This window comes from Ictidomys tridecemlineatus, chromosome 5, assembly GCF_052094955.1.
Source record: "Ictidomys tridecemlineatus isolate mIctTri1 chromosome 5, mIctTri1.hap1, whole genome shotgun sequence".
Classification (NCBI taxonomy): Eukaryota; Metazoa; Chordata; class Mammalia; order Rodentia; family Sciuridae; genus Ictidomys; species Ictidomys tridecemlineatus.
In genome coordinates this window covers 104,156,160-104,182,639 of record NC_135481.1, presented here as the reverse complement: position 1 = coordinate 104,182,639, position 26,480 = coordinate 104,156,160, and positions in this window count along the sequence as shown.

The window sequence follows — 26,480 nt, the reverse complement described above, 5'->3', positions numbered from 1 at the left end:
TAAACTTTATGCAGCCTCATTTTCACATTCCATCTGAATCCACTTGTCACTGGAAACAACCCATTGACATAATGTGGAATGTCTGGTCCTCTGTGTGGACAGATGGAGAGCCCCATTCAGACAACTGTGCAAACACTGAACAGAAACATAAAATAAACTCTTAGCAGTACATATTCACAATGAAATCAGTATATTCTGTGAAGTGATGAGTGAAATGGAAGTTCAAGAGCGTGAGTATTTAGATATTCTGGGAGAGGAATAAAGAAGCAGCATAGATGCGGGACATTTCTTTGTATTTTAATCAATCATTGACAAGTTGAAAGATGGAATGAGATTCTAGGAACCGTTTGAGAGGAGGAAAGGGGATTGTGTGGTAACCGGGTCTGGTTTGAGAGAAGGCTAAAAAGAAGGGGAAAGAACAATGGTATAATCACAATGAAGGAAAAAAATAGATGTATATAAAATACAGTGGGGAGTAGGAGAGATAGTGGAAAGGTACTTAGCACTTTCTGGGGTCTACAATTCAGAATATAGAGTATATAAAGTTCAGAAGTTTTCTCATCTACAGTTGTTCCAGCACAGTGGGGTAGGTTGTGTGAAAGCCAAATAAAGTGCTTGAATCAGCATGGGGGACACAGGATTTACTGGGAAAGCTTACAAGAGACCAGTGACTGCTTCAGCAAGATTTCCTCAGGGTACCATGCTTCATGATGCTTTGTTTAGTGGTGGTTGAATGGACCAGGGGCAAATTTTCTTTCTACAAGTGCCCTCCATTCTCTACTAGTCTCAATTTAGAGAGGGATTTTATATGTTAGACTGCAGAAACAGCAATATCATCAGCATGCTTAGTGTGCTTATAGGACCAGCATCCCAAAGAGCAATTGTCCTGGTGTACAGGTAAGAAAAATAACTTTCCATGGATAACACTAACTTTCTCTAGTTCCCACTGCGTATATTTTCTTCACTTACCCAGTCCGGCCTTGTTATTATTCATGAAACTTAGATAGGATTTTTGGGAACAGAAAAGGGGCATTCAGGGACATGATATTTGGCCAACCCAAATCTAGGGTTGATACAGAAGTTAAATGGATAGCAATAGCAAAATTGGAAATGGAAACACAGTTCTTTTCCCCTGGCCCAGAATAAAGGACTGCTTATTCATCTTTTAAATCCAACCAGTTAACACTAACCATTCAGCAACTAAAACAGGTTAGCAAAAATGAACAAAAAAGTAGAACTGTAAGACATGAAGACATAAAATTGTTAACATATCTTTCCATGTTAACTTGTTCCCCATATTTTCAACCTGATCAGCATTCATAGTGCCCATATTATATCTAGACAGAAAACAAAGTGTTTTGGAACCTGGATCCTTGCTGATCTATATGGATACAATGGGGACAAATGTAGCAGCTTTCACTAGTCTTAAGTGCTCCCCCACATTGAGCAATATCCACACTTTTCTTCTATGGCTTTCAAAAAGAGTCATCATTCAATCACTGTTCATCTGTACAACTCATTCCATGCCATTTATTCACTTTTATATTATATTTTAATCACACTGGTCTTCTCTCAATCTCTAAAGTATATGAAATAATTTAATGAAGTGAGGGAGCTCCATATAACATCATAAAACGAAGAAGTCAAGGTAAAATAATATGTCCATGGTCTATGTGCATCTTCTATACCTTTCAGTTTAGCAAGTACCTTGATGAACGAATATTAGTATTCCAATTCCCAAGACATTATCTACAATAGGTTGAATGTTGACCTCAGAGAAAAATGTTTACATTAAAATTCTTGACAATTGTTATTGTCACTTGTTGGTAAAATAAGATCTTTGTAAATATAACTAGGTTATACCTGCAAATGGGATTATCCTGATTTACCTGAGTGGGCCCTTAGCCCAAGGAATAATGTAATGAAAGAATAGCTCTTATAAGAGAGAGAAGAGTAAAGAACAAAAACAAGAAGGGGATGGGGACAGAGATGGGGGTGATGTGGCCACAGGACAAGAAATCCAAGAAGTGCTGACAGCCACCAGAAGCTGAAAGAGACAGGAGAGATATTTCCCTAGAGCCTCCAGAGGAAGCAGACTTCTACTGACAACCCAACTTTATACATACGGCCTCCAGAACTGTGAAAGGGCAAATTTCTGTTGTTTTAAGCCACCCAAGTTGTAATTTTTTTACAGCAGCCCTAAGAAAATAATATATTACCTAATAGTAGAGATGGATCTGTCAGACTTTTTGGAGTAGTCATCAAAATTAGTTTGCTAATTCTCTCTGCTCTAAAATGGTATTTAGCAAGCAATCATTTGATTGTGTATTAATTAATAAGTTTTCCCTGATGGAAGTGTATCAGCTGGTAAAATATTATGCTGCTTTTGACATATATAGTATATGACAACACATCAGAATTCTAGTTTTCTTAGTAATCTCTTGTGAGTTTGGTTAGCTTGCCTCAATTAAAAACTATGCTGAGGCTGGGTGACTCAGTGATGGAGTGCTTGCCTAGCACATGTGAGGCTCATGAAAAATAAATACAGATATTGTGTCCATCTACAACTAAAAATATTAAAAGAACAAACAATTGCTCAATTAAAGTACCATGATACAAAGTCTTAAAATTACAAAATCCATGTGATAACTGTCACAGATGCAAGAACATTATAAGTCTTTGTTAGAAATACATCACAGGATCATAATATTGTTTATTGTAACAGAAATGTGTCTTACAAGCAAAGAAAAAGTATTTGATTTACCAAATACAGCAATATATATATTATATATAACATATATAATATATAATATATATATATATCCAAAATATAAATGTATACACATTTTATTAGAATAAAATATCACAGGGCTTTTTGAACTGTTGATAAGTGAACTATCAATATGTTTGTAAATTTTTAGTTATGCTTGTTATATGTATGTATATATATGTGTGAGTTCATGTAATATATTAACAAACATTTTTAAATTACAAGTCATTGTTTATATCTATAAATTTTTAATGATTTTATTAGTTCATAAAAAACAAACCTCAGTTGTTCTGGGACTCACAGTATAATTTCTACTTGGCTGGAGGAACCACTGTAGTATAGATGTGAAACCAGAACTTTGGTAATGTTATCATTGGAGAAACTACTTCCAACAACCATGCTGAAGGAAACTGAGTCCTTTCTGTCCCATAAAAATATGTTTGGTTCAGATGACTTCCCTATGTAGAGGTAGTAATATGGATCTCTACCTTGTGAAAGACTGCCTATAGTAAAATATACACACAAATACATAGAAGGCCCCAGCATTGTTTTTATAGAAATTATGTAATAATATTATGAAAGTGACATGGAAGAAATAGAGAAATAGAAAGACAAGGAAAACGATTAAAAAATTAATCTAAGTAGTATATTGAAGTCAGAACACCTGTGCTAGGTACTTTATGTTCATTTTATCTACTTCTATCAAGTCCTGTGTATATAATTACCTTTATTTAATAGTAAAGAAATTGAGGCTTAAAAAGATTAATCATTGTGTTCAAAATCAAAAGTGGCTGAACTAGATCATTATATTGTCTACATGGTTCCAATATTGATTGGTTTTCTCTTCTCTCTAACTATGGGGAGGAAAAACATTAAATTCAGTCATCTACAAACAGTCATACACATGACTTTCTCTTGCAAGCAGGTATTTACTTATGTAATGAGATTGTTCTCTTGTTTCAAGTAGCGCTTTTGTCAATCCAGTATGGCCCCCCAAATACTCATTCCTAGGGATATTCTTTTTAATTACAGAATAATTTTCCAGACTTTCTTAAGAGACACAAATAATTTGTACTGCATTCATCATGTTTCATTAGGAAGAAACAAATGTGGGACAATTTAATTGATGGTGTGGAGAGCAGAAAGAAAGTAGGAAAAAATTATTGATCATAAAAGAAAATCAAATTGGATTCATACTTTAGCCAATGAATTGTTTTGTAGTTCTTGAATACAAGTGAGAATACAAATGATAGAAAAGTTATACTTTTCTAATAAGTTGTATTAGAAACTTTCTAGCCTTCCTATAAGGATTTTATAAAAAGAAAATGAATTACACATTTCGGTGAAACAGAAGTGAAAAGTATAAAACAACTACATTCTGTGTAGAAGAAGACAATGGAAGGGACCCCCATTATTTCTTTGGTGAAAATTCTACCTCCTAATAGTAATGGACCAGAAATGTTGCTCAGTTAAAAAGGTTTCATGGGAATTGCAGAAAATGTACTTTTTTTTAACAACATTATTCTTTGTGGGAACACAACCAAATCTTGGAGCAAGCACATAAATGGCCTGATATGGTATGTGATATGCACATTGACAAGGGGCTAAGAGGTTCAGAATTGTATTGGGAATCAACAGCTTGCATTAACTCCTAGATAGTTTGTTTGTAACTGTGTTATTTCAAATAACTTTCTCTTGTGAGCATTTTTGTCATCTGTGAAATGAGGATATTAATACAATTGTTGTAAGGCTTAATTCAGTAATATGTATAAATCACTTGTCCTAGAATTAAGGGCATCTATGTCTTATTTAGTAGTGGATTTTATTATCATCTTCATCATCATCATCATCATTTCAGTCTTCCCTACAAGATTCATACTTGGCCAACCCATGTGGAAGGGTATTTGGTGGAGTATCTCTAAAGAAAGACACTAAGGAATTGACTTAGGAGACATGTTCTTGCTGAATGAAATCTTTGAGATACACAATTCAGGAGAGGGATTTTCTTTTTCCAGTTTTCCAAAAGAATATTAACTACATGGGATTTGTTATCCTTCACAACTTTTGATTGGTTTTAGTAGCATACATATATACTCAATTTTGGGCACTCATGTTAATTTAAATGCTGCTTCAAATTCAGAGTTCTGATCCTTGCTAATTTGCTCACTTCCAGTCTATTCTATGATGCCATCCCCTCAGAGCCAGCATATAATGCATATTTTTTTCTAAGTGAATGTATTTGCCCTTTAGCAAAGAGGCCAATTAGTTTAAAAGGTATTGTAATAAAAATATTTACTATTCATATCTTGATAAATTGTTAGTGTTTTCTCAAGCTAGTTTTGTACATGAGAATAAATAGCTTTAAGCTCAATAATCATCCATATTGACTATTACTATACTTGACATTCACAGTAGACATTTATTAAGAACAATATAGAACTGTACATGCCTGAAGACTTTATCTTACATTTGCCAAACACAATTAATTCTCCTTCTTTCTCCACATGTTCTTTATCGAGGAGATTGACTTATGCACGTATCTATCACATAATCATCCCGTCAATCATGCCTTAAGACATTGAAGGAAGTCTTAGGGAGGGAAGAGAGAAAAACTGAATTTCCCTGTGTCCATCACTCTGAAGTTGCCTCAACTTGGCTGAGCCCTTGAGTGAAGGTCACTTGTCACAAAATGCATTCTGCTTTATTCAACATTTTTTCTTTTGATTTCTGGTAACCAAATGCTTTGAGCCTTTGAAATATGAAACTTCTACAGCTACTAATCTGGGGTTCCTGGAATACATTTTGTTCTTGCACTTGGGTCATTTGGTTGCAATTAAATCCCTTTCTAAAAAGTAAAGCAATTTTTTAAAGTATCTTAAATAATCCTTTTATTGATATACTTATTTTTGCAAATAATACCAGAAAAAAATAATATGTTGATTTCTTTACAAGAATTTCACCTGACTTTTCAAAGTCCTATTGGTCCCAATATTCACAAATGCAATCCTTTCTTTAGCTAAAGAATATTTGGGTATTGTCCTATTCTCTGGGTTATTTTCTTTACATTGCAAATGATAATTTATTTTTCATCTGTGTTTCCTTCTAGAGGAGCAATGCTACTTCCTCTTTTCATTTGTACCATATTTCCTTCTCTCTTCTATGTGCAGCCATATAATTTTTCTAGTGGTTCAGAGTCAGAAGTTTTGTATTATTCATGAAAGGACAGAATTCCTTTTACATTCTATTTTCCTTTTCCCCTAGAAATCTTTCTTCTGAATTACACTGTGACAGAGGACACATAAGAAATTTTAATTCACATTGTACTGGTAAGCAGTGGATATTTTTCAAATATTATAAAATCCAATTGTCAGGGTTGATCCCAGTTTTTATGTGCATTTTAGTGGGATACTAAAGAAGTTCCAGGAAAGATTTAGACAAATACAATTTTGAATCAAATACCTGATATGTTTTAGTGCTGATACTGAAATTAGATAAAAGGTTAATTTAAGTTAAAATTTTATTATTCTAAAGAAATAAGTAGTTACAGAGAGAAAGGAGGTTTAAAAAATAGAAAACATTAACTATACTTTGAAAAATTATGTGAGTGGAAAAAATCAGCAAACTATATAACATTAGTATATAAAATATATAACATTAATTTGTAATATAATTTAACATTAAAATAAAAAGTTGGCAGATTCAAAAGTGAGTATATTAATAAAACAATAAGTGTAAATGAGTTAAATTTCACTATTAGAAGACAAAATGGGCCAAAATAAAATTCAGGAGTATAGTATTTTTAAGAACTGGTCTGAAACAATGATACACAAGAAATAAAATGGAACAATGATCACAAATACAACAGCAAAGCAAATGAACATCATAAAATAATATGTTATAAAATATGCACAAGCAAAAATCATTAAATGAGTTCTACTCATGAACTTCAAATAAAAAAACAAAATCTGGACATATTAAGTATAACCATTTATAAAATACTAAAATTTCAATAAAATAGGTGTCAAAGGAGAAAACTCTAAAGAGAAGATATGCCTAGGTGATTTTAAAAGTGATAAATATATTATCAATAAAACAAATAGACATTTAAACTTGCTGCCAATAACATGTATTCTAATTACTTATGGGTCTCTCAACGCTCATCAGGTGGTCTCTTTCAAGCTGACGGTACTATAAGTTATTTTTTCTAAAAAAGAAAGGAAAACCAAAAATAAAAAAAATAACAGAAAAGGGAAAAAATCTGTCTGAAATTCCATGTAGAAATGAAAATTTGTTCAGATATACTATGAAATAACACATCTGAACATTTATACTTAAATACACATTGTCATATTTACATGTTCAAGATATTCTTTTAAAACATTGTTCTTTTTTTCATTTATTTCCTCCCCATTTCTTGCTCTCCTTTCATTTTTTCTCTTTTTCTTCCTTTTAAATTTTTTTTCTGTTTAATAGTAAAAGGCAGAGATAAGAGGAAAAGTAACTAAACAATACTCAATGGAGTCACAAGCCTCCAACTTTTTCTTGGCATTCCCAAGGTCAAACAATTTTGTATGGCAAATACAAGAACCTGATTAATGATTGCACTTTTGCAGAACAAATGCAAAAATATGTGAAACATATGAGTCATATTAAAAGCAAATCCGTTAATAGCTTAGCAGAAAAATAAAATTTGTATTGAGCTGCTTTGGTAAATAGTTAATACTTAATATTGCTATGAAACAAATAGATTTCAAGAAACAATTTTTAAAGAAATGTGTTAATCAGTGTTTGGTTATGTGTGTGTGTGTGTGTGTGTGTGTGTGTGTGTGTGTGTGTGTCAGGGGGAATAATAGGATTATATTCTCTCTCTTTATAAGTGAAATGCACCTATTTTTCCTTCTGCCCTTATTTATTACTATACCTTAATTTTCAGCCTAGAAAGGGCTCATTAATAGGTTAATGTTCAAAAATACAAAGTGTTTCCTCTTAAAACCCTTAGATAATGTCTTCATTTTTTTTCTACTGAGGTCTTGGTTCCTGGTCATGGTACCTACAACTAGTCACAATCCATTTTCCTGACTCCTCCCAAAGAACTGGTCTTCCATGGTAGAAAAATAAAAACTCAACATTGCATAAATATGTTAAACTCTCCAGCTGCTGTTTGTGAACATATTAGTTCATCTGTCTACCCACCTCTCCTCACTTGGTAATAAGAATCCTTTGTTTTGTTGTAGTTTTATATTTACACTTTTAGTTATAATTATTATATGAATTGTACGTGTATCTATGAGCTTTTTGAGAAATTAGAACATTTCTTAGTCTTATTATTTACACTCAGTGTGGTATCATGCCCAAACAATTCTTAAATATTTGTTGGAATTAAAGACTAACTGCTTCAGGCAACCACGGACATAAAATGTTTAAATAAAGCAGGTGCACTTGTGCAAAATGTACAGTCCATTCCTAAATTGTTTATAAGTGAAAACATTTTTACTCATATTGTAAGAAAGGAACTTTTTAAAAAATCATAAAATCTGTCTTTTCCTGCAAATATCTAAAGGCTATTAATGATAATGACTGAGAGCGAGTCATCCAGTTTGACCAACATGATTCATAGCCTAAGAGGATCTCAAAGGGAAAAGGCAGGCTGCACCTTTCTTGTGCACCCATCCACCAGCTATTAATTTCGATGATGCATGAAGTTTATCAGATAAGGTGATCTAAGTTTCTTTCTCAGTTTTTGTTGTTGTTATTATTTGTTTGTTTTTTATTTTGTTTCTAGAAAACAATCATTCCCATTGAATTCTTGCAGTGGTAGGGAAATGTCAGTTCCTCCCTTCTTTTCTCTTATGTAGGTTCTGGAATTGACCATTCCCCTGCTGTCTGTCAATCTTGAAGTTACCAATCATGGCATTGATGGCACCACCACTATGACAACACCATGCTCTCATTCAAGTCTTGGAGTAGTTTTTGCTAGAGGGTGCTTAGCATATGTATATGTGTGTGTGTGTATATATATATATATTCAGTGATCAAGAAGAGCAGAATGGGGTTACTCTAGTTTCTTAGTAAAACAGTTTCATTACTGGCTTGAATTAGTTCTGTCTCATTCCATTTATTAATTTACTCATTTCATATGAATTTGTCCTTACTCTTATGTTCCCCTATATGCAAACATTCTGCTGTGTTTGGTGTCCTTGACTTTACTTTTATGTTCATTTATAAATAAAAATGCATTTTGTAAATATGCAATTTATAAAACTTTTTAAATAAATTTATTACTCTTTTCACTTAGCACTATACTCTTACCATATTGCTATGTGCACATTTATTATGTTCCTTCAACTGTTAGGCATGCTCCACAGTGAATTGCCATCATGTTTTAACTTAATCATTCATTGTATGATGACTATGTAAAAGCCCTCCAAGTCTCAGCTTACAAATGACACTGTGAGGAACATATTCTATTGGTATGTTCCCATATAAGCATTACTCTGGAATATTTTTGAAGAAGGGAGATTACTAAATCAGAAGATACACCACACACACATACACACACACCTACACACAAACACACACACACACACATACACACACACTAACTTCGACTAATAACTGCCAGATTATTCTTCAAAATGTCTGTACCAGTTTATATTTACATAGAGGAGAGTTTCTATAGGTCCAACATGCCCAAACAACAATATTCAGTAATGTACACATTTTTTCCCAACCTGCTGGGTCAGGGTGGCATTGTATTGTTATAATTTCTGTTTTTTTCTCCATGACTGTGAGCATTTATTGGTGTGCTTCATTGTGGTATTAGTACCTTTGGGCTACTATAGAAAAATACTTTAGATGGGGAAATTTATAAATAAGATAAATCCATTTCTCACAATTCTGGAAGTTGGGAAATCCAAGATCAAGATGCGAGCAGATTCAGTGCCTGGTGAAGGCTTGCTCTCTTAGCTTCAAAGATGGTTTTGTTGCTGCATCCTCACATGACAGAGGACAAGACCAAGCCCCTCAGTGTTTTTGATAAGGGCAGAAATCCTGCTAATGAAAATTTTGTCCTCATCACATAATCACCTTCTTAAGGTCCCACCTCTTGATACTGACATTAGTGATTTGGTTTCAAACTATGAATTTCATAGGGACACATTTAAATCACAGTACTTACTTTTTGGCATTTTCATCTATAAAATGCCTCTTCAATTTTCTTGCTCAAAATTCTATTCTTCGTGGTAACCTGGTACATTTTAGATTTTATTAATGAATACTTTTATAGATTCGAGATTCCAAGAATTATCTCTAAAATTCACATTTATTTATTAAACTTGGCCTTTGTATACTAAGAAAAGATGACTGATTTTGGTACCATATTTACTTATTCACTTTATAATATGTATTCTTGTAGTTTTATTTTAAAAGGCACTTTCTCTTTTGGTGTTCTACTAAATTTGCAGATTTATCTTTGAAATTTATATGAGGGTAGTTAAAAGTTTGGTTTTATTTTCTCCTAATAATACTGTCCTCCATGCTGCTTGATGGACACTATGTTCTCTACCACCTGTTTGTGACACTGCTTCATTCATGGAATATTAGTTTCCTGAACATGAAACTTTTCCTGAAATACCTTTCCTTCGTTATATGCTAAATCCTACTGTTCTGTTAATAAGTTGTTTTTATTAACATGACTCTGAGAATGTATTGCATCTCAAGCCCTATGTTTTTGCTCATTTTAAAAGTTAAATATTTCTTCTATCTTATTCAATGCCCAATAAAAAATGATTGAATAAATTTCTCAATATCTCCCCTAAAACCCATTTGAACCAATTATTTTTATTTTGAATGACTCATTTTACAAATACACAATGTCCAAACCGTATATAAAAATTGAACCCTGTCACAATCTGCATCATCAGCCCCAGGTAAACAATCTGTTGTCTTGAATATTCAGCTAAGAAATCCATCCCGCCCTAAGCCAGACTTAGGGGAAGTCAGGCCACCACCTCTAACAACACTGGTAACTATCACACCCAGTAGCCAGGGCTTGATTATCAACTGACAGCTTTTTAAATTTTTTTCCTCATTTCTAACTTAGGAACAAACAGAAAAAACAAAATAGATTCTCTTCATCAGTCTTATCGGATGCCCTGCTTCAGTTAGCCTGCCTCCAGCTTCCCTTGGCTACCCACCTCCCATGAGAGGACACGTCTAGCCTTCCCTTTTCTCTACTACAGAACTTTGGCTCTCCTCTGCCTGTCTGTGAATCTCTGCCACAACAGAAGGGATGGTAGCCGACTGCTTGGAGTTTCTTGGTTTCATTTGTTTTCATGATTGTTTTAAATTCAAATGAATTTGGTAAAAACTAAAAGATTTTCAATGAGTTGTTTCACCTAAGCACATGAAATGAATGTCTATTCATTCAGAATAGCCTTTCTTTGAATTGTTTTAAAGCTATCTTTCATAAATGACTGACGTTTGCCAGATTGATTATTTACATCTATTATTCCAATTTTCTTCAACTCTGTTTTTAAGCTTCATCTGATCCCTTCCTTAGAGGAAAGTTCTAGAATATCTAGACTCAGCTACAGAGGGTTATTTCTCTCCAATTCTGGTTGCTGTGCATTTGGTGTTTTATTTCGAGTTCGTGTATATAGGAAGAATTATGTCTTCTCATTATAATTTTAATTTAGCAACTCATTGTCTTCTATCATGATATTTTTTCCCTTCATCCTATTTTGCCTGATAGTAACATTTTCTTCTTCCTTTCTCCCTGCCTTCCTGTTCCTTTTCTTTCTTTGTCCCCTCATTCTTTCCATCTCTCCCTTCCCACAACTTCCTGGCATAAATTTGTTGTTCATCACATTTGTGATTTTTGTATTGAAAATTTCTTACATTTTATTTTAATTTAGATTGGGCTCCTAGTTTTTTCTTTTATTTATTTATTTCTTTATTTGGCTAATGGTAAATTTCAATTTACTTTAGCTACATATTAGAAATTTGTCATCTTATTCCAGAATTTCAATTTTGATTGGGATCTTTATAGGTTTGTTTCTCCTTTACTACATTTTCTTGAATGACTGTTTTTTCAAATGCAAAAATTATATTTTGTATTTTCATTTTTATGCTACTCTGCTGTTTATATTAAGATCCATTCTCGAGTCTACTAGTCCAGCTTCTCACGTTCACAGATGACTTGTGCCCTCCTGATTAGGTATATTAGCTTACCTATCAACTCCTTTTCCCTACCTTCTTCCGCAGGCTAAAACTAATTTTGCTAGATGTGTTTATGGTGACAGTTTTTCCCTTCTATTTATTCTTTACTTTCTGACAGCAATAAATTTTCTTAAATTATATCATGATCCTTATTTCCATATGACTTGTAAAAGCTTTCTGAATTTATTTATCTGAAATATTTCACCAAAAATGTTTTAATGTGGGGTTCTTTGCAAAATTTTTGAGAATTTTATTATTATTATTATTCATTTACATTAAGTGAAAAATTGGCTGTCTATAGAAGTATAGGCTCACAATTTTACTTATGTAATATTCAGAATTATTTAAATAACTTTTGTTACATTTGAAGCTTCTCTTGATTAAGATACAAGATGGCCTGAGTTATTAGATATTGGGTTAGAAGATGATCATCCAAGATAACAGAGGCAAGAACACACTTGAGTTTTCACCAAACTGTACTCCTGTTCTCCACCCTAAGCAGTGGCTCCCACCAATCCCTTCCCCTCACATCAGGGGACAATTCCCTTTACTCTTTCCAAGGACGCATTTTGTTTTTCATTTCTTTCAATGTGTACTCTCTCTCACTTCTATTTCAGCAAGGTTGGTTGACCAACTTATTGATAAATCAGAAAACATAAGGCTTCAAACTTACAAGAATAAGTGGAAATATAAGAAAAGAAGATAATTCCAGAGAGCCAAATATATAGGAAAGGAAATAACCATGTTTCCTTCCTTCACCTCCCCTTCATCTCTATCCTATTATATTGAACTTAGAAATTTTATGCAAAAGTAGATATTTTAGTTGCCTTCAGATGATGCTGTATTTTTTACGTTTGTGCTCTCAATTTAACTAATAGTAAAGGGCCATACAATATATTTTCTCTTCTATGCCTATGTCAGCTTGTGAGATTGCCAACCTGTATCTTAGAATTCGGTTTAAAATCAATACTCGGAATTATATTCAAAGTGTAACATCAACCATTATGAATAATCCCACCCAAACCTTCTGTTAATCATGTCATCTGGCTAACAAAGGACACCTGGCTTCCATTTATGGAGTAAATAGTATTATTTTTCTTTCCCATTATATAAAATCTGATATTTCCAAATGTTCTAGCTGTTCAGAGAATGTGTATTTATATCAATTATCTTGCACTTAAAACTCTGGTTAAAATAACCCTCAAAAATAACCTTTGAAATCTCCACTTAATACTGCAATAAACTGACCTCCGATACCTACAGTAGTAAAATAAAAACCCTCAGTTTCTAGGACCTTGTTCTTAGTAAGAAATAATAAGGCACATTAAATAACAAAATAAAAAATCAAGTATGCTATTTAGACTGATTTACTTATCAAACAATGAATATGTACATTAAAACATGAAATTATACTCCATAAATATGCATAATTATTATTTGTCAATTAAAATAAAATTTAAAAAAAATATGCATGCCTGATATTATTGGTAGTCTACTTCCTCTAATATAGAAGATTGATATCCAGGTCCATAAAATTTAACTATATGCACTGTACAACTTACAAAGGTTATTTTAATTGCATTTCTGATATGAGTGTTTTCATTATTTGTACTTGATTAAGGACTATGTTACCTCTAGTTTGCAGAAGAAAGCATGAAGTATTAGAACTTGAAATTGGGAGTCACTTAAAAGTTACATCACAGTTTGTCACAATCAATAACATGTTTTGCCTGTAGCTTTTTTAGATGAATATGTCTCACTTGTTTTAAGATTTTTCTTCCATAAAAGTATCCTGTGGCATCAATTCACATTATGAACTAATGGCAACAATTTTGTATTAAATCCCTAAGGAAAGACGTCAGAATGCTGGCCAGGATTCATTATGTGTGTGTGTGTGTGTATATATATATATATATATATTTATTGTTGTTTAATCTTCTACATAGGAACCATTTGAAAAATGGTGCTTTTAATGAAACAGATGTGGGTCTTGCAATATGAAGTTAAATTTGCTGTCCTTTCAAAGGCAAAGTTTTTTCGCACCCTGAAAATTCAAAAGCATGGAATCTTCTTGATTTATTTGGCATTTATTTGACTCTGCATCAAACAAATAACCAATCGAAAACAACCAGGCATTCCAAGCTGCCAAACTTCACCTCGGAGGTGAAATCTCAGTCAATAAAAGGCTTGTGCTGGAAACCGTGAGTGACATTTAACTAAGAGGTGCAAACCGTATGGCTGTATTTTTGACGCCATTCCTCCCACACAGCTGTCAGCAAGTCTAAATTAACTCTGGGAGTCTATAGGTTTCAGTGATGGATGAAGATGTTTAAGCCACATCCTGGAACAGAAGTAATGGGATTTGAAGTTTGTTCAGATGCCTATGCATTTGTGTTATTGCATTTGATTTTGCTTAAACATTTTCCTGTGTCATTATAGACAAAAATTATCAAGTCATATACATTTGTCATATACAATATGCTACACATTCCCTTATGAGAAGATTTCATGTGTTCACTGTCATCGATATCATTTGTGCTAAATCTGTACAAGTTGTAAACTAAAAGCAAAATATAGCCAGCTGGAAGATGTTGAATTTTTAAAATCATTAGGTAATACAATGTGTGTGATTTTTCTACAGATTGTTTCAGATATAATCAATAAAGTTTTATTTGCTTTCATGTTTTCTCACTTTTTACTTTTCTTAGGGCATTCAGAGGTTGAAATGTGAGGAAGTAATTATCAGGTTACTGTTGCTCAGACTCAGCAAGGGATAGTTATGAAACATGAATTCTTAATCATATTATTTGAGGGACAATGCCATCCACACTACACTGGTCTGAGAGAAAGCATTTCCATTTTGAATTTTTTTTTCTTATTGAAAAATGCTCTTTAATTTTGCTTTACAACAGAAGTCAGCAAACTTTCTTTTGTAAAAGATAGTAAATATTTTAGGTTTTCTGAACCATTTTAATCTCTCTCACAAGTACTTAATTTGGCCATTCTTGTGCAAAGGCAGCTTTAGTGAATGAATATAACTATATTTTGATGAAGCTTTATTTACGGACACTCGAACTTGAATATCATATTTCTTATGTGCCATGAAACATTCTTGGTTGATTTTTTAAAATAATGCCAGCATGTAAACCATTCCTAGTGTGTGTGTGTCCGATAAAACGAGGTAGATGGCTAACTTGGGTCCACACATAATTGTTTGTTGACCTCTATTTTAGATAGTGACTAAGATCATGCAATTAGTAAGCATGCATATTAAATAATCAACCTAGATCAAGGCTTGGTCATTGCAGAAAACATAATGAGAGGAAGCTGTATTTTTATTAATATTATGTTAGACTGTTACATTTGTGCTGCAGGTGAAATCATTAGCTTTCTGGTTTAATTTGTACATACATAATAGGAAAGAATGATGCTAGAACCCTGGTGAAAATTTGCCAAGGCTTAGAAAACGAGAAGGGCAAAGATGACCTTCAGTTTTAGACCTTTAAAAAAGTTGCCTTTCAGTTTTAAATAATAATGTGCTTGTTTGCTCTGAAAGGGCCTGTATTATGTAAGTGATGAATGATCTCTTATGAAATAATTTCTGCTCATGATAAAGCATTTTCTGCTCCTCGAGGATGAAATAAACCAAGTAAAATTTGCACATATATTCAGCTGTGTGTGATACTGACACTCTGCGGTTTTGTAACTTGCCTATTATGTTTTTATTCTTCAAAGCAGATTTCCAGAGGTCAGAGAAAAAGATTTGAACAAACACTGACTTTCCATATTTAACTTTCATCAAAATGTACTTTGAAATAAGCATTTCAAAAGACATAGACTCTGGCAAGCTGATTTGAAGCAACTCTTACCAAGAATTCACTTAATAACAGAAAGTTATAAAAATATAAATTTTCTTTCTGGGGGAAAGAAGTTAGGAAATTAAACAGGATAGGAAGCCTGTTTTCATAGGGTCATTACTTCTTCTCTTGGACAGTATGTTGTCAGAGGAAACTTTGTTACTCTTCGATTCTGGGGTTTAGCCAAATCGTACTTTTCCCTTTCACCTCGGTATTTTTTATGTGTAGTCCATTTGGAGATATATACATATCTGGTTGTGTTAGTCAGGTTTTCATTTCTGTGACCAAAAAATCCCAACAAAAACAACTTAATGGGTGGAAAGTTTATTTTGGATCCATTGTTTCAGAGGTTCAGTTCATAGTTTGCAGACTTCATTGCTCTAGACCTGATGTAAGGCAGAATGTTATGGCAGAAAGGTGTGGTTGAATAAAGCTGCTCAGCTCATGGGAGCAAAGAAGCATAGAGAAAGAGAGAGAAGAGGAGACCAGGGACTACATAAGCCCTTCCAGGGCACATCCCCAATAACCTACTACTTCCCACTAGGTCCCACCTTCTATAGTGTAGTAATCGACCAATGGATTAATCCAGCAAGTAGATTAACCAACTGATGAAGTCAGATCCCTATTTTTGGTCTAATAGCCTTATATCTGAATCTTGTGGTCTTGTGAATCATGCTTTCAATGCATGAGTTTTTTGAGGACATTCCAAATCCAAACCAAATCACTGACCTGACCAATAGATTCTCAAGGGTCATCCTGCCTATGCTATACATTAGGGGATGAAAGGCTATTTTTCTAGGAAATTAAAAGGAGAACAAGTTTATTTAAAGCAGAGAGTGTTTAAAAGCACAAAATAACATGTAGCATGTACAATAAAACCAATTTGGTTTGTGTAGAAGTGTCTATAGGTAAGGCTGGAGTGATCATGGAAATTAAACATGGAGCACCTTATGAGTCATGGACAACACGTGGGCTTCATCCTGCAGGTTTTAGGAGATCATTAAAGAGTTTTCAACTGGGGAATTACGTGACGAAAACTGCACTCAAAAACATCCCTTTGTGCAAAATTAATGTCCATAACTGACAAACTTAAAGGGATCAATTTCTAGTGTGTGCTGTTAATAGATTGTAGTACCTTTTACCAAGAGCTCAAAAGAACAGATTTTAGAGGAAAGCTAAGGACCTAAGTTTTGAATGTGCTATGTATGAAGCAGCTGTGAGATATTTAAATAGAGGTTCGAGAAGCAAAGTTGAAATGCATATTTAGAACTCCAGAGAAGATCTGGGACTGGAAATAATATAGCAAAGATTGGAATCACCCTATGTAATATTTATATATTCATTCATTCAACAAATTGGATATTTACTATGTGCTAAACAGAAATCCAGGGAGTTGGATTGTAGTGAGATGGAGCAGGTTTGTGCTTTCCAAAGTTTCCATTTTAAGTCATTATATTTCAAATTTCTAAATAATCCATGCATATATTTTATAAATTCAATCTGTATAAAGTATGCAAAATGAAAAATTATGTCTCTTTCTTATCCTATATCCTCAATTTTCTCTCCTAAAAGAAAAATATTCGTAAACATCCACATTTATCTTTTGCAATATAATTTACAAACAAGTATACTTACATATATCCTTATATCATTGTGTATGTATTTGGAAGCACATTTTACAGTCTTCTATATATTTTTTTATAGTTTTCCTTTAACAATTTGATTTACATTCTTCTACAACAACATAGAGAGTACCCTCTTATTGTTTATAGAACATAATCTATTAAATGCATATATAATTAATATTCAAATTACACCTTACTAAGATAAATGGAGGGTTTTTAAAAATCATTTTCCTACTACAGACAGTGATGCAACAAATATTCATCCAGGCCTACATTTATCAGTATTATTCATTTTTTGAAGATTAAATGACTGTGTCAAAAGTGCATGTATTTGAATACCTATTTCCAGAGAGAATATGTCCATAACTGACAAACTTAAAGGGATCAATTTCTTGTTAAAATAATTTACACTTACATCAACCATGAATCTGAAGGTTGAACCTTCACCAACCTAGAGCATTCTATAACTTCCTTCATTTCTATTGTAGTTTTGCTTTCGGAAAGTGAAATGATGTATCATATTATTGTTTTAATTTTTTAATTTTTTAATTATGAATGAATTTGGACAGTTTTTGCATGTGTTCATATTCACTTTTGTGTCCTTGGAATTGTATCTGTATATTCTTTCTCCATGTTTTAATTGGCTCTTGGCTCTGTCTTCGATATTTTATAAAAGGCTTTGATATATTTAAAATATTAGCCTTCCTTCCAATGTTGCAAATATTTTTTTTGTTTTGTAAATTTAAGCTCTGCAAACTTTTGCTTTATGATGCCTACATTGTGTGCTTTCTCTATTACTTTGATGTAATTATTTAAAAAATTTTCCCAAATATTCTTTTAGCTCTGCAGACCAATTTAATTGAAAAATCACACAAGTCTGCAAGGTTCCTATTAACATTCTTATTTTGTATCTAAGACTGAGAGACTGAGATATTGCTGTTGGTCACACTGATATTGTATTATTTAGACTGAGTTTGAAACCAGGAACTGACTCAGAGCAATGTGGATGTAAACTCTAGCCTAAAGAAAACCTGATTGTCTCTAGATGATTCCTTTCTGTCCCTTCTGAAAGGTCTGCCACGGCATCCATTGCCATGAGGTTGTTTTTAATGAGAACAAGTAATTCACTGTAGAAAGCAGATTGCAAAACCCCAACCAAGTAACCAATGGAGACTATCTGCATGTTGTTTATGGCAGATTGTATTTATTGATTTCATAAAGAACCCAAGGATAACTTACATCTTTGTTATGCCAATGAATATGTTCCTCACACTTGCAAGTGACATTGCTATTTTAAAGGAATTTTAGTAGTAAACTGAATAGATGAAATCATCTGCCTCAGGAACTTACATTTTGAGATTTGTTTTTAGGAGATGAACTCTTTCCTATCATGAATTTTTGTTGTACTTTTATTTGTATATTTTATTATAGCTCCTTAAATAAAATCAAAGAAAGGATTTTACAAATATCATCATTTTCCAGTAATATGAAATTCTCCACTGTGGAAGCTAGCTGGGTCTTCTGCCAAAAACTCAGCTTTGTATTCCCTTAGTTAATGAGAATGAGGGCCGGTGGTTCTAGTGGAGTCCCTCTACAGGGGTGGTTTTCTCCAGAGCCAACATCATGACCTCTCGGAGGCATAGTCTGAGTCTAGTGACTGATTGATGCAGCATCATAAGGGCTTGGAACTTTGACCTCAAAGGGAAACAGGCCTTTGAAGAATCATGGCAGGTGCTAGCTCCCCGAAGAGGCTCAGGCCTCTATTTCAACAGCATCCTGCCTCCAACCTCTGCCCAATCTTGCTTTCCTCCCTCCTCATACTTTCTGGAATCCTCTCTTAATAAAGCCCCCTTGAAATCCACATACACAGCTTTTCTCTGAACCTGACCGACAACAAACACACCACTTGATTTTCTTTGAGTGTTTGTGTGAACATCCTTGTATTTGCCACTTTCAATACCTGCTTTAAAAAATAAAGTTATAGTATTTACTTCTGTAAGTTTTATTATAAGGTGTAAAGTCACTTATATTTCAAAACTGAAGCCATTCCCTTTCTTCTTTTACTCTCCCCGATGCTATTCTATCAAAACTTTATCCAAACTTTCCACAACTGGTGAACTTTACAAATTGAGGGATTGTAATATGAGGCCTTTCTGTAAAACTCCAGTTAGAAATTTTGGGATTCATGTCCAGAGCTTAGAATCAACAATTAAAGTTGAGGAAAAAGAAAATAACTAAAGAATGCATTCATTCAAAAGCTGACTGAGGAAATAGATGTTCAGTTTTCACTTGAAAGTAATTTGCCTCAAGGTGAACAATTAAAAGATTAAATATAACTAACTACACTTAAATACCTCTTTAACTCTGGATGTTCAAGATCTATCTTTATAACAATTCTATCTGAAGGACTATTCATTTTCATAGTTTTCTGATGAATGCTGCACAATTAGTTTATTGGGTTGTTCCTAGACAGATTAGTTACTTTTGAGACATGACTTATCAAAGTGCACAATCAGAATAACCAATGTTGCTATTAATTTCAATGCATCCGATAATGTTTTAAGCATTGGTGCAAGTGATGAATGATATGATCCACTTCTTTTGTATACATGTGTAGTATGTATGAGATGTTATAATTTCAAAACAGTTCTTGTAAGGTCACTAGACTGGGACATCTCCGACACTTCAATTCCTATTTCCTATTTGAACAAACCAAATCCCAATTTAAACAGTTACTTGTCACTAGCAAAGTCACTGTCATGGTTTAAATATCAGGTACCCTAAAAAAGCTCATATGAAAGACAATCCAAGAAGGTTTAGAGGTGAAATGATTGGAATGATATGATTTGGTTAGGAGAACCTTAGCCTAATCCTCTGATATAGATTGACTAATAGTGAGAATAGGCATGTAGGAAGTGGTTGGAGGAGGTGGGTCTCTGGGGGCTTGCCTTTGAAGGTTATATTTTGTCCTTGTTGAGCAGAGCCATCTCTCCCTGCTTCCTGTATAATGACCTGAGCTACATTCTCCATCACACATTGTTTCCATATTGTTCTGCCTCACTCTGGGCCCTGAATGATATTAGCCATCAATGGAATGAGAACTCTGAATCCATGAGCTCCAAAATAAACTTTTCCTCCTTTAATTGTTCTTGTCAGGTCTTTTGGTCGTAGCACTGAAAAGGCTGACTAAAACAGGCACCAATTAGAAATGATCAACTAACATCCAACTGGAAACTTTCCAGGATTAAATTTTTTTTCCTTGTCTTATTTCTACAAATGTTTTATAAAAGTTTCTCTTCTGGTTTCTCTGTAACTGGACTGCCAGGTCCCTGTGTTCTGATGAAATCCCAATTCATAAATCTTTGAATTCTCAAGCAAACTCTAAAATTTTAATGCAATTCATTTTTTCTTCTCATACCTTTTACATAATACAGTTCATTCCCCGGATAACATTGTTATCATGAATCTGCTTCCTTTTGCAAAACACACTATGTTTTATAATTCATACAATTATACTAACTTTTATAAATTGCTTTTATGGCAAAAATCTATCAAAAAGTTGTTGCTACTAACGAATGTAATTGCTTTGTTCTATTGTTTTTAAAAAGGGTACTGGGAAATATTAACATTACTTCAACTAATCAGGGAAATTTTCCAGATTCGCAATACAAAGCATTACCCCTTGACCACCATCATGCCACCCTCCATCCAAACCTCTCCCTCTCTCCAGCACACCTCCTTCAGATACTCTTTCACTGCAACATAACTGTGAAATGATTTCATTTGTTGCTTCCCTATCATCTTAGGGTAAACTCAATAAAAACAGATACTTTGTTTTTCTTGGGTTTTGAATGTAGAGCAATTTTTTGGTACCAGAAATTTCCCTAAGGCCTAAATGATGTGGAATATGAGAAGAGGGATTACTCCTTAGCTTTATCTTGTTAAGATTGCCCAATATTAAACATTCGCACTCACACTTTTGTGTATTTTATAATAAACTCAGCATTTTTCACATGCCTCATGAGATCCTGATATCTGTGGGTGCACCTGCCTGTAGTCTTGTGTTTGATCTATGCCTGCTTGACTGTGATATTTATTCCCTCACATCAAAGATCATGATTAGTAATACATTTCCTTTTCAATTTCTTGAGGAGCTCTGGATACAACAACTCTGGTATTGAAAGAAGTTTCAGAAGGAAAAAAATGAAAACAGGAGAAAAAAATTAGAAGATCTATGGAATTTGTCAGATGTACCAGGTCTTAGGAAAGTTTCAGCTTCAGAGCAACAAATCTACTGTATTTCAATGAAAAATTTAGCCCATCTTAAGGATGAAGTTTTGGGACTCCATACTTCAAGTCATTAATAACTACCTTCAATTAACTCAATGAGCATGGTATCACAAGTAAAATTTAGAATGTTTCTAATCTTTTTTGTTAACATCTAAAGTTCAACATTTCTTCCATTCCTTTCATTTGCTTTGGGAATTAAATGCAAACTTAGAGAGAGCCAGAAATACTCTCTCCATTTGCAAACATTATTGAGTTCTAGAACTTTTTTTTTTCTTTCTTTTTCTTTTTTGCCTTCCATTATGGTTTGGATCAAAAATGTCACCTGAATCATATGTTTCAATGTTTGTCACACAATGCAATAATATTCAGAGATGATTGGATCTTGAGGAATAGGACTTCATCATTGTATTAATCCATTTGATGGATTAATAGTCTGAATGGACAACTGGGGGGAGCTAGAAACTGTAGGCACGTGGGACATTGTTGGAGGAAGTAGGTCATTGATATTTTTCCCTTAGAGACTATATCTTGTGCCTGGCTCCTTTTCCATTCTTGTGGCTGGTATCTCAGAATTCAGTAGCCTTCCTCCATCACATCCTTCCACCATGATGTTCTATTTCCTTTCAAGCTCAAAGCAATGGAGATGCTGAACTCTAGACTGAAACCTATGAAACTGTGAGCCAAAATAAATTTTTACTCCTCTAAGCTGTTTTTCTCAGGTATTTGTCACACAGGAAAACAAAACAAAACTAAAAAATATTCCTTCCAGCCACCATTGAAAAAACAGTCCCTGACTCAAAAACTCTGCTTATATTTCAAAACCTAGGGAATTATTGCTTTTATAAGAAAATGTCTCTGGGTTCTTTAGCTCATGTTGAATTTTCCCATTTCAAAACCTCCATTGGAAGGAATATCTTTCTTATAATGTTGCATTTCACATTTATTTATGTATTTTCACGGTAGTATGCATTTTTATATAAGGAGAGGGCTTCTTCCTATAATAGCATACTGCCCTATATGGAACTTGATAAGTAGCTGTTGCTGAGGAAATTGATCAGCAGAATTAGTCTAAGGTAAATTGTAAAATACAGGTATGCATCATTGAATAGCAGGGATACATTCTGAGAGATGCATTATTAGATGATTAGAGTATGTTTACAGAAACCTAGCTCATATAGGTCTCTCAACATGGCCAATTTCTAATATTTTTATTGGTAGATTATATATATATATCTGTGGGGTTCATTTTGACATAAATTCATATAACAAAGTTTGTTCATTCCTAATCTCCATCCCTTCCCCTTCCCCTTCCTCTATTGCCTTCTTTCTATTTATTTCTTATTATTTATTAATTGGTGCATTATAGACATACACAAATTTTTGAATTAATTGTCACGCATTCATATATTCACATACCATAATTTAGTACATTTTATTCTATAGTTGCTCCCTTTACACATCCCTCCTCCATGACCTTTGAAACTCTTTGTCTACTCCGTTGTTCTCCTCTTGATTATTATCCATATGACCTCTTGAAGCCATCAAGAAACATAATAAACACTGAATATGTAAGGCTGCCTCTGCAGTAACATGCATTCTATTTCACAGTAAACTTTTATCTTTTTAATTAATAAGATTACTGTCAATCTCATAAAGGTAAAAAATATTAAATACTGCATGTAACTGTATATGCTATACTTTTATAAAACTGACAACTTGGTAGGTATGTTAATACCAGTATCACTACAAATAGAAGAGTAATGTGTTGTGCTCAATGTTAATAACAACCACAACCTCACTGGAAGGTCAGGATTTTTTTTCATTATAAACTTGTGGGCCACTTTTGCATATGTAATCTGTGGTTGACCAAGACATCGCTATGCAGCACTATAGTGTAGATTTTAGATGATGCATTATTTCAGGTCTTCTGTGGTCCTATTCTCCCACCCTGCTTGCTATCTCAAAACAATAGGTTGTTTTGACCTGACCCTAGCCCCTAACTAACTCAGGTACTGTCGCATTTTGTCAAAGCTCATAGACCTTCAAGGAGATATTTTAAAAGTACGAATACAGGTTCTCCAAAAGGAAAGCAAAAGAAAATGCTTTGGGGGAGACAGAGATATCTTTCATTTTGACTTCAATTCAACACAAAAAGCATTCATTCATTGCTCTCAGTACCAACCCAGCATAACACTTTGCTGCCATTGTTTACAGTTCCTTCTTTTGATGAAACCTTATGGATACTGGTTTGCTCCTGGCAAACCAGTTAATTCTCTGTCATCCAAATAGTAGGATAACCTAATAAACAAAAGAAGAAACCAACAACATAAAAACTGAATCACAGAACTGAGTATTCTCTGCCTACTATCTAGTGTGAGGGGATGTCTTTTTGAGTAGTTTAGTCTTTGAAGGGATTTTGTTTATCACTTTTAGTCACCAACCCTCCCAAAGGAGCTTTTGATATCTTCTTTGTTTGATGTTCTGATATTTGCTACAATGTGCATATTTTCTTTTCTTTTTCTTTAGATGTTTTTTGAGCTTGACTCTGCATTAAATGAACATTCCACTGACAAACTCTATCAAGTAATTAATGAACAGAAAAGTATTTATTAAGTAAATCTGCAAGACACTAAGGTTAGGCAGAGAAGGATCCTTTGAAGGATTTGAGGAGTCTGTTCTGGGTGATTTCCAACTTTCCCTCTGCACAGTGAACCCCATATGCTTTTGGAATAATGGGAAATTAGAGGAATAAAAATATCCTCACAAGTAGCAGTCTAGAAGTGGAATAATAGGAAATGTCATCATCCTCCTTGGCAATAATCTAGGTGGGAAACTTCATCACCTAATGAAAAAAGCACTTTGATGGATTAATGTAGTGGGGTTTAAGAGAAATATTCTGATCATTGCAAAATCAGTGAAGATGAAAAATGTGAGCAGGTAATTGAATAGGAAACATTTATATGGCATTGAAGCTGTGCTGGCAAAAAAAAATTATTATTAAAGTAACCTTTTATTTAATATATCATCAGCTATAAGATGTGCTTTGTAAAATTTCAGCTTGGAAGGACTTCCTTTTTAATCGTGTAAAGTTTTGGCAACTCTTTTTATTAAAGAATTTCATAACTGAAACTGAACACAGTTTAGGGTATATAAATTAAAATGAACTTCAGAGACTACATAGGCAAGCATTTTGGAGCATAAAGACTTTTCAGTTAATCACAGAGATGTTCGGTACATAACCTTCCTTATGCCCTGGACTTACCTTAATAATTTTTATATTTTGTGTTTTATGTAGTGTCATTGCAAAAAGGAAAAAAAAGCAAGAAAAGAAATGTTAAAAAGCTAACCAAGAACACCATACATAAAATTATATAGTACATAATCATAAAATAGCAATAGTCCTTAAAAATAGAGAAATTCTTTAAATATATTGTTTTTTTTTTTTTTTTTTTTTTTGGTTTTCTGTTCATGTCAGGGAGTAACATTATGACCCCCTCACTAGGGCTTATGGACAACCAGGATAGAAATGGAGCCAGAATATTTTCACCCTTCACTCTGTCGGAGTGTCTTCTGAATTTCCCCTGGATCATTAGCTTGGAATATTTGTTATATTGAGTTATGCACCTTCCCTTATTTAGTGATTAGTGATTATTAGATTTAATGTTTATTACTGATTATAAAATTGCATTAGAAATTGGAAGGTTAGGAAGTTCTACACGGCTGTCTAACTTTGTCACCTCTATCAGTCCTGTTTTCTTTATTCATTCTACTGAGGAAAAGAGAGGACTGTAATTTATTGCCATTGTGATCAGTAATATCATTCCATTGGGGCCATTTTTTTATTTCTTCAAGCAGAGACTAAACTTCAGAAGAGCAACAATATCTAGAGAGAGTTTGAGCATGTGATTTTTGTCTTCATTGAAATTGTTTGTGAAGTTACTCTTTTTTAAACTAAAGGATATTATTTTCTCATAGCTTAGTCATATCAAGCTTGCTTTCAAAACCCATTTGAGTTAGAAAAATTAGCAAACATAGAATAATTTTACATAATTTGAAATAATGTATTATGTAAGCAACCACACAAATGCAACTTGAAGACCAACAATCACAAAAATAGCACTGAGTAAATGAAGTTTGACAAATATTTCCTCGTGTGAGACCACTTAAAAACGAGGGGTTCGAGTAAAGAGAAAATAATGCAGAAACTGATCCAATTGGACAAGACCCAGAAGCAAAGAGAAAGGAGGTGGCACAGGTGTGGCTGGACCCACAGATGTTGAGTCCCAGGGAACCTGGCTCCTTCGCTAATCCCTCCAACCTTAGGTCAAGGTCAGAGAGTGGAGCTCAGAGTCTGCTGGTGAGGTCAAGTGAGAGGAGTGCTGAAGAGGCTGAGGATGAAGCCCAGAGGATTTCATGTTGGTAATTAAATAAGGAACTCAAAGGGAAGGAAGTCCAAAGATTAAAACCAAGTTTACATCAGAAGTGAAATCAGCTTCCAAACTGAACAAAACAAACAAGAACACAGATGAAAACACCACTCTATTTTGATTCCTCTTTTTCCCTAAAGCCAAAGCAATAGCTATGTTTTTAAATAATGCAATTCTTTCTCTCTTGTTTCATAATTCTTATATGACACAGCCTACTTGTATGTAGGGACCTGGTAGTTTTAAGGATTGTTTAAAATACTAACCCAAACTAGTAAGTATTGGCCAAAAATTG